Here is a 10,120-nt window from a genome sequence, read left to right as displayed (position 1 = left end):
TCAGACACCCATTTTTCAAGCCAGCATATGTCACCAAAACCCAGAAGACAGCTAAATGCAGCACTCACCTTTGATGATCTTCATCAGATGACAACCCTAGGACATTATGTTATACAATACATGCATGTTTTGTTCAATCAAGTTCATATTTATATCAAAAACCAGCTTTTTACATTAGCATGTGACGTTCAGAACTAGCATACCCCCCGCAAACTTCCGGGAATTCGCTAACATTTTACTAAATTACTCACGATAAACGTTCACAAAAAGCATAACAATTATTTTAAGAATTATAGATACAGACCTCCTCTATGCACTCGATATGTCCGATTTTAAAATAGCTTTTGGTGAAAGCACATTTTGCAATATTCTAAGTACATAGCCCAGGCATCACGGGCTCGCTATTTAGACACCCGGCAAGTTTAGCACTCACCATAATCATATTTACTATTATAAAAGTTTGATTACCTTTTGTTGTCTTCGTCAGAATGCACTCCCAGGACTGCTACTTCAATAACAAATGTTGGTTTGGTCCAAAATAATCCATCGTTATATCCGAATAGCGGCGTTTTGTTCGTATGCGTTCCAGACACTATCCGAAATGGTAAAGAAGTGTCGCGCGCATGGCGCAATTCGTGACAATAAAATTCTAAATATTCCATTACCGTACTTCGAAGCATGTCAACCGCTGTTTAAAATCAATTTTTACGCCATTTTTCTCGTAGAAAAGCGATAATATTCCGACAGGGAATCTCCTTTTCGGCAAACAGAGGAAAAAATCGCAAAGGCGGGGGCGGTCGGGTCACGCGCATAAGCCCAGAGTCCCTTGATCGGCCACTTGAGAAAGGCGATAATGTGTTTCAGCCTGGGGCTGGAATGACGACATTCTGTTTTTTCCCGGGCTCTGAGAGCCTATGGAAGACGTGGGAAGTGTCACGTTAGAGCAGAGATCCTTAGTAAAAGATAGAGATGGAAAAGAAGTTCAAGAAATGGTCAGACAGGCCACTTCCTGTAAAGGAATCTCTCAGGTTTTGACCTGCCATTTGAGTTCTGTTATACTCACAGACACCATTCAAACAGTTTTAGAAACTTTAGGGTGTTTTCTATCCATATGTAATAAGTATATGCATATTCTAGTTACTGGGTAGGAGTGGTAACCAGATTAAATCGGGTATGTTTTTTATCCAGCCGTGTCAATACTGCCCCCTAGCCCTAACAGGTTATTAACTGACTTGCCTAGTAAAAAAATGAATTGTTTGAGAAATACAGAAATTGGCAGTCCTTCAGATATTTGACGAATAGATGTCTTTCCCTGGTTAAAAAAGCAAAATCAACACATTTCTTGAATTGTGTATCAGAGAGTGGTGGTAATCCAGCCAATTTCTGGAAAGTGGTCAAATATTTGAAACAAAACTCCACCCCCTCATTGCCCCAGCAGGTTTTGACAGCCTCTGGTCCAATTCTAGACCAAATGGAAATTAGTGATGATTTTAATAAAAATTTTGCTTCAGCTAGCTACCTGTTTGAAAGGATAATCTCTGAAAGTTCATATCATACAACAGAGAGAGTCATTTAGTCACCTCAGAAAAGATTGGAGAAAATGATGCACTAACAGACTCATTTTCATTTCAACCCTTTGATGTCGGTGATGTACTAAGTGTTTGCTAAAGATTGATGTAAAAGCAGCCGGCCGCGACCGGGAGACCCATGGGGCGGCGCACAATTGGCCTAGCGTCGTCCAGGTTAGGGGAGGGTGTGGCCGGCAGGGATATCCTTGTCTCATCGCGTACTAGTGACTCCTGTGGCGGGCCGGGCGCAGTGCACGCTGACATGGTCGCTAGGTGTATGGTGTTTCCTCTGACACATTGGTGCGGCTGGCTTCCGGGTTGGATGGGCATTGTGTCAAGAAGCAGTGCGGCTTGGTTGGGTTGTGTTTCGGAGGACGCACGGCTCTCAACCTTCGCCTCTCCCGAGTCCGTACGGGAGTCGCAGTGATGAGACAAGACTGTAACTTCTACCAATTGGATACCACGAAATTGGGGATAAAAAGGGGGTTAAAAAAGAAAGATTGATGTAAAAAAAAACCTAGGGGCTGATTCACATGATCCTTTCTTACTGCAGCTCTCTGACCCACTTATTGCAGAACCACTGACCTGTATTTTTTACTTGACAATTGCCCTCCCACTACATAAAGGACTAGATCCTTCTGATTTAGTTTACTACCGTCCAATTACCAAATTATTTTTAACGTCTCACTCTATTCTTAATACATTTTATTTAATAAATAAAAAAAATAATAATGCATTTAATGATGCTACCTATACGAAGACAATGGGCCAATGATTGAATGGTATACAGGATTAGGGGAAGTAGTAACAGAAAGTAATTGTGAGGAAAGCCCTAATAGTAATTGATGACTCCTAATGTGCTAGTAGTAATGTAGCATGTGTTAAACCAATGGTGCATGAACATGGGCCCCCAATCGAAGAGAGTTGGCAGCACTGCCATCATCACCCCACAACTATAGAGTGTGAATACTGCTGTCAGTAGAATGTACATTGGCTAGTCAGGATTAATGTATGTCAGTCATTATTGCCCTATATGGGAAAAAACACATGATTTCAAATCTGGAAAATCACATGATTTCACATGTGAAATTTCCACGTTTCGCAAATGCTGACCAGTAACTAAACTGTATGGATAATAGAAAGATCAGTCTACCATTCTAGTGACATGGACAATAGAGACTCCTTTTCTCTCCTATAAATTGAGTAGCTAATTATGTCTTAAGAACAAAATATTATATATATATATTTTTTTTTCAATGATTGTGATTTAAGTTAGTAGGAAGTCAAAATACTATAGAGGTATAAAAAAGGAAAAAAAGAAAAGCAAATCATGAGTAAGTGCACAACCTTTCCCTTTCCCTGTAACCACAATTAGTATTTAACAGTAGTAAACCATAAGTCATAGATAGAGGATGGTAAGGCAAAACAGTAACTACACTTTATGGACAATAGAAAGGTCATTCTACCATTCCCGTGACATGGACAATAAAGACTAATTTTCTCTCCTATAAATTGAGTAGCTAATCATGTCTTAAAAACAAAATACAATAATATTTGTTTATCTTGAAAAAATAATTGTGATTGAAGTTAGGAGGAAATCAAAATACTCTAAGGTGTAGTTAGTAGTGTTGCAAACATTAAAACAGCTATATCCAGTTTAAACCTCAGCAGTGAACAGTAAGGTTGAGTCATGGGGAGTAGATTGGTGACTTGATGTTAGAATGTTCCACCCGAGTCATGTTTTACATATTATCTGATGAATAAACTTGTACAGCAGGTATGTCCAAAATTAAATTAAGATAACAGCCTTGATCGATTATGTGAAAACTGTGGGGGAAAAAAGCTATAGTCTAATATGTATATGGAATTATATTGGTGCAGGCTCCTGATTTTGCCATATACCTACAGTAGCAACACCCTTAAACTGTGACTATGTTCATGATGTAACATGACCTCATGTGCCATGATGCTCAGGGAGATTAACAGACACTAAACCATGTGAATAAGGCTGGGATTCAATCATTGCAGATTTTCTGCTACTTCTCTCTGGTTGTTTATGCTGTATCACAACCCTGTGGACTCAAATAATGACATTTTATTGACATTGTCATTGGATATTGATATAGTATGAAGCCACTCCGGTCCTAACTTTCCTTGGGTGAATACTAACTGTAGTTGCCAATATGAATTGTTTGCTATTTTGTGGACTTGTCCATGATGCATTATCCACAATGATTGAATTCTGCCTAAATGAGCTTTGTTGATATACTTACAGTATATCCATATTTTTGGCACAAGAGGGCAGTGTCTTGCTTTAGAAAGAGCGATAGAGAGAGACAGAGACAGGGGTTAAGGTAGATATCAGGCATGTCAACATAGATTTTATGGCAAAATATTACACTTTTGATTGATATGAATATCAATGAAGAATAAAGTCACACACTCCATCGTACTCTATTGTAGGCCTACTCAATGTTTGTTTGAAAATAGTGCCTTATCAATTGTTTTTCTTTTGCATGATCAATATCCCACCCTTCATCTCCCTAAGGCCTACTTTTATTGGCTTTTAAATATATATATTTTATTGTATTGTGTTTACTTATTTTGATGGAATGTGCATCTTGTCAAATGTGTCTTCAGTTCCGATACGTCTAATAAATATTCCAGTATCTAAGTATCATTAAATTGCATGAACACTACATTTGCACTCATCTTTATAATTGAATTATATGAATTTGACTTCACTGAAAGTTGAATGGTTCTGTGTAATACAGTGTGAAAGGGGAACTGAGAGGGAACACCCTGTATGAAGGACCTGATTTGATGTACATAGAGTGGGTTCCCCCTCTAACATTGGGGAAGACCCCCCTCCCACACTCTACACCATACGCTGTTCTCTATCCCTACACAGCATGGTACAGGTTGAATCACACACCCTTTCATATGGTATATCTTAAGATACTACTGTATAGTGCATAGCAGTGAGCTACTGGCTCAGTAGCTAAGTGCTCGATTCAATCCATAGAGCTGAAGACCTTTGCTACATCGCAATATACATTTAAAAGCAATGTTCCCGCGTTTGTGGAGACTAAACACTGCATATGTTAGCTCAATTGGACATAAAAAAAAAAAACGTTTAAAAATGTAACCAGGCAAGTCAGTTAAGAACAAATTCTTATTTACAATGACTGCCTACCCCGGCCAAACCCGGGCGACGCTGGGCCAATTGCGCACCGCCCTATGGGACTCCCAATCACGGCCAAAAGTGGTGCAGCCTGGATTCAAACCAGGTAGTGCAGTGACACCTCTTGCACTGAGATGCAGTGTCTTAGACCACTGCGCCACTCGGGAGCCCCATTACCTGATCTCCAGTACTACGGATTGAATCGAGCCCAAGAACCTTGAACTAAACAGAAACACTAACTTAGAAATTACCCAGAACTACTCAGGACTAGCCAAAACTTTTATATTCCCTTTGTTTTTTACTTTTATACCATGAATTATGTGCACTGTATCTACTGTATGTATAGGTTATGCAAGTATAAAGATGTATATTCATGTGTACCTTTGACGCTGTAATAATCTGAACTAAATCAATTTCCTAACAGCTTCGGTTGGTACGGCAATAAAGTCTTGAATCTTGAATGTTCCCTTCCTTCCTTGGAAAGTTAATCATGGCAGAGATGTTGCAATACATGATAAGCATCTGTAGGCTATATATAGAAGGGGTAAGTAATTGGAGCTGTTATTGTGCTACCTGTGTAGTGTATAAGTTGTCATTGAATGGTTCATGTTGGGTAGGGGGAAGGCCCTCTGACTCAAACCAGTGCACATTCAAGTTGGAAAAATTGCTTTTCTTAGGAAATAGAAACTTACACAAGAGTTTATACAGAAAAATAGTAATGTACATGTGCACACAACCAACAAACACACACATTTAAGGCTTCATTCATTTGAATCCAGATTTTTTTGAGTGAATCAGGCTATGTCATACTGTATGATCTTCCAGGGGAGATATGGCTTTAAATGGATAGCTCTGGATAGCTCGAGATTTTGGAAATGAAGCCGTTTATCTACAGTGCACTCCATAATTATTGGGACAGTTCTTTTGGCTCTACACTCCAAAAGTTTGGATTTCAAATCAAACAATTACTATGAGGTTAAAGTATAGATTATCAGCTTTTATTTGAGGGTATTTGTGTACATACAGGTTGTACCATTTAGAAATGACAATACTTTTTATACATATACTATTTCACAGCACCAAAAGTATTGGGACAATTGGCTTGACAGGTGTTTCTGGTTAGTCAGGAGTGTTCCGTCACATGATTTGTGCAGGCATAAGAAAGCTGTCAATGTGTAGTCTTGATTCTAGGCTTTGAGTTTGCCTTTGAAGTCTGCTATTGGTGTCTGACAAAAGAGGTGTCAATGAAAGTCAGGGAAGCCATTATGAAGCTGAAAAATCCAGCTGAAAAAATATATCAGAAACATAACCAAAACTTTAGGCTTACTAAAAACAACAGTTTGGAACATCATTAAAAAGGAAGAAAGCACTGGTGAGCTCAGCAATCGCAAGCAGCCTGGTAGGCCATGGAAGACCCAAAAGTGGATGACCTGGAAAAGGGTCTTATGGACAGATGAGACAAAGATCAACATGTACCAGAGTGATAGCAAGAGGAAAGAGTGGAGAAAAAAAGGAACTTCCCAAGATCCACAGCATACCACCTCATCTGTGAAATATGGCAGAGAGGGTGTTATGGCTTGGGCATGTACTGTATGGCTGCCACTGGAACTGGCTCACTTGTCTTCATTGATGATATAACTGCTGACGGCAGCAGCAGAATGAATTCTGAAGTGTACAGAAACATCTTGTCTGCTAAAGCAGTGGTTCCCAAACTGTGGGTCGGGACCCACTTGTGGGTCGCGGCATGACATAGAAAAACATTTTCAGTGTAAACTTAAATGACTAAAACCAAATAGAAAGTACGTAGAAAAGATAATGAACCAATACATTTTTCAATAATAGCCTATAATCTTTCAGAATGTACAATCAACAAAATAAAAGCTAGACACCAGCCATGTCAAAATGCATAGAATTGTAGGACATTAGCTTAAAAACTTAAAACAATTATCTCAACTCCATGGTAAAATGAATAGAATTGCAGGAAATGGAATTGAAAATTGCAAAATGTTCTTTCAGCTCAATGGCAGGATATGTGGAATTGCAGGAGATTAGCTTTGAAACTGCAAAATGTTCTGTCCGCAGCCAAGATAATATATTTGGTCTGTGTATGTTTTTTTTTACCGCTCAACCCTTATGGTGGGTCGTGACCCCCCAATTGGTGGGTCAGGCAAAAACGTTTGGGAACCCCTGTGCTAAAGTACAAGCAAATGCCTCCAAACTCATTGGATGGCGCTTCTTCATACAGCAAGACCCCAACATACTGCCATAGCAACTAGGGAGTTTTTCAGGGCCAAAAAGTGGAAAGTTCTCAACTGCATTTCATTTATTGAAGATGAGACTTAACAGAAAAAGACATCAAAACAAACAACAACTGAAGATGGCTGCAGTACAGGCCTGGCAGAGTATCACCAGAGAAGATACTTGAGAAGATATATCACTCAGATATAGGACACTTAAGAACAAACTTCCTTTACATTTTTTTTATTTGTTGTTCTATCTGTTGTTCCATGTAGTCAATCTCTTATTCAATGTGTTTCTATGGGCTAATAGCAGTAAGGGCCAAAATAATTTTTCCTAAAATATATATATATTTTTACTTAAGGGGGTCTTAAAATTCCAAATCAAATAGCAAAATGATCCTTGGTATGACCTTCTTAAAACAATTACACATAGCTTAGTAGACCTTACAAGCCCTTAACTAACAATGCAGTTTTTTAAGAAACATAAGTGTTAAGAAAGTATTTAGTAAATAAACTGAAGTAAAAAATAAATGCAAAAATAGAAGCCTAGAATGCTAGTACCATGCTAAAATCTTGAACAATCACTTTAAGACTGTAAGCAGACGAGTTTAGCTGAAAGTAGATATTATCATCAGTTCTCTTGTACCATAAGGACTACTAACTCAGACTGGCTGCCTGTTATCTCAAGGATTCCACACTTACTCAAACATTGACTACAGAAACAAGCTAGGGTTCCACTGTAAAGATTTTCACTGAACACCAAATTTGACCAAAGGCTGGGGATCTTTGGCCTATTGGGTTCAGACAGCTAGACTGAAAAAAAATAGGTGTCATGGAAAATGTGTTTGCTGTATTCAGGCTTGTGGTTTTGGTACATGCACATTAGCCAGCTACATGGTGAAATGTTCTCTACCTCCTTGTCAGGAACCACACCACCTCTTGGTTCCATTGAAACCTTTGCACATGATGCTATTGTCCCTGTCTGAACCCAAACCTAATGTGGTGTTAGTTACACCCAGACTTGCAGTACTTCCACCCAGTCTGTCTTGGTTGAGATTCTCATTAAGCAGACATGCTTATCCAGACTTAAGGAGCAATTGGGGTTAAGTGCCTTGCTCAAGGCTACATTAGCATATTTTTCACCTAGTCGGCATTGGGATTCAAACCAGTGACCTTACGGTTACTGGCCCAATGCTTTTAACCACTAGACTACCTGAAGCACTGGCTTTATGTGTCTGCTGGACCAAGACAGGGTCTAGTTTGCAAAAATTTTAGAAGACTCCAGCCACCCAAGTCATAGACTGTTCTCTCTGCTACCGCACGGCAAGTGGTACCGATGGACCAAGTCTGGAACCAACAGGACCCTGAACAGCTTCTACATCCAAGCCATAAGACTGCTAACTAGTTAAATAATTAACCAAATAGCTACCCGGACTATCTGCATCCCAAGTTCTCTCACGTCACCCCGCTCCTCCGCTCTCTCCACTGGCTTCCAGTCGAAGCTCGCATCCGCTACAAGACCATGGTGCTTGCCTATGGAGCTGTGAGGGGAACGGCACCTCCGTACCTTCAGGCTCTGATCAGGCCCTACACCCAAACAAGGGCACTGCGTTCATCCACCTCTGGCCTGCTCGCCTCCCTACCTCTGAGGAAGCACAGTTCCCACTCAGCCCAGTCAAAACTGTTCGCTGCTCTGGCACCCCAATGGTGGAACAAGCTCCCTCACGACGCCAGGACAGCGGAGTCAATCACCACCTTCCGGAGACACCTGAAACCCCACCTCTTTAAGGAATACCTGGGATAGGATAAAGTAATCCTTCTAACCCCCCCTTAAAAGACTTAGATGCACTATTGTAAAGTGGTTGTTCCACTGGATATTATAAGGTGAATGCACCAATTTGTAAGTCGCTCTGGATAAGAGCGTCTGCTAAATGACTTAAATGTAAATGTAAATGTAATGCATTGACCCTTTTTGCACTAACTTTTTTGACTCATCACATTGCTGCTACTGTTTACCATCTGTCACTTTATTCTTAGTTATATGTAAATATCTACCTCACCTACCTCGTATCCCTGCACATCGACTCGGTAATGGTACCTATGGTATATATCGTTACTCATTGTCTATCTTTTATTATTACGTGTTTTACTTCTATTTCTCTATTGTCTTTCTCTCTGCATTGTTGGGAAGGGCCCATAAGTAAGCACTTCACGGTTAGTCCACACCTGTTGTTTACGAAGCATTTGACAAATAACATTTTATTTTAGTTGAACCAGTGCTATTATTGGCAGGAGCTTATTGACCAGGGCTATACAAGGTATGGTCCCTATACAAATGATCCTGTGCAAATGGGTCAATCAATGACATTGGCACATCAAATCACTGTACCACCTTTCCCTGCCCAATGATCAACACTACAGTTACAAAATTACATTTTTTCATACATCTACAGTGCATTCAGAAAGTATTCAGACCTTATTCTAAAATCGATTAAATTGTTAGTATTTTCTTCATCAATCTACACACAATACCCCATAATGACAAAGCAAAAACAGGTTTATTTTTTATTTAAAATAAAAAACAGAAATATTACATTTACGTAAGTATTCAGACCCTTTACTCAATACTTTGTTGAAGCACCTTTGGCAGCGATTACAGCTTCAAGGCTTCTTGGGTAGCTTGGCAGACCTGTATTTGGGGAATTTCTCCCATTCTTCTCTGCAGATCCTCTCAAGCTCTTCAGGTTGGATGGGGAGCGTCGCTGCACACCTATTTGCAGATCTCTAGAGATGTTCGATCGGTTCAAGTCTGGATTCTGGCTGGGCCACTCAAGGACATTCAAAGACTTGTCCCGAAGCCACTCCTGCGTTGTCTTGGCTGTGTGCTTAGGGTCGTTGTCCTGTTGGAAGATGAACCTTCGACCCAGTCTGAGGTCGTGAGCGCTCTGGTGCAGGTTTTCATCAAGGATTTCTCTGTACTTTTCTCCATTCATCTTTCCCTCGATCCTGACTTGTCTCACAGTCCCTGCTGCTGAAAAACATTCTCACAACCTGATGCTGCCACCACCATGCTTCACTGTAGGGATGGTGCCAGGTGTCCTCCAGACGTGACGCTTGGCATTCAGGCC

Source organism: Salmo salar, chromosome ssa02 (genome assembly GCF_905237065.1).
Source record: "Salmo salar chromosome ssa02, Ssal_v3.1, whole genome shotgun sequence".
Classification (NCBI taxonomy): domain Eukaryota; kingdom Metazoa; phylum Chordata; class Actinopteri; order Salmoniformes; family Salmonidae; genus Salmo; species Salmo salar.
Note: the sequence above shows the minus strand (reverse complement) of the source record.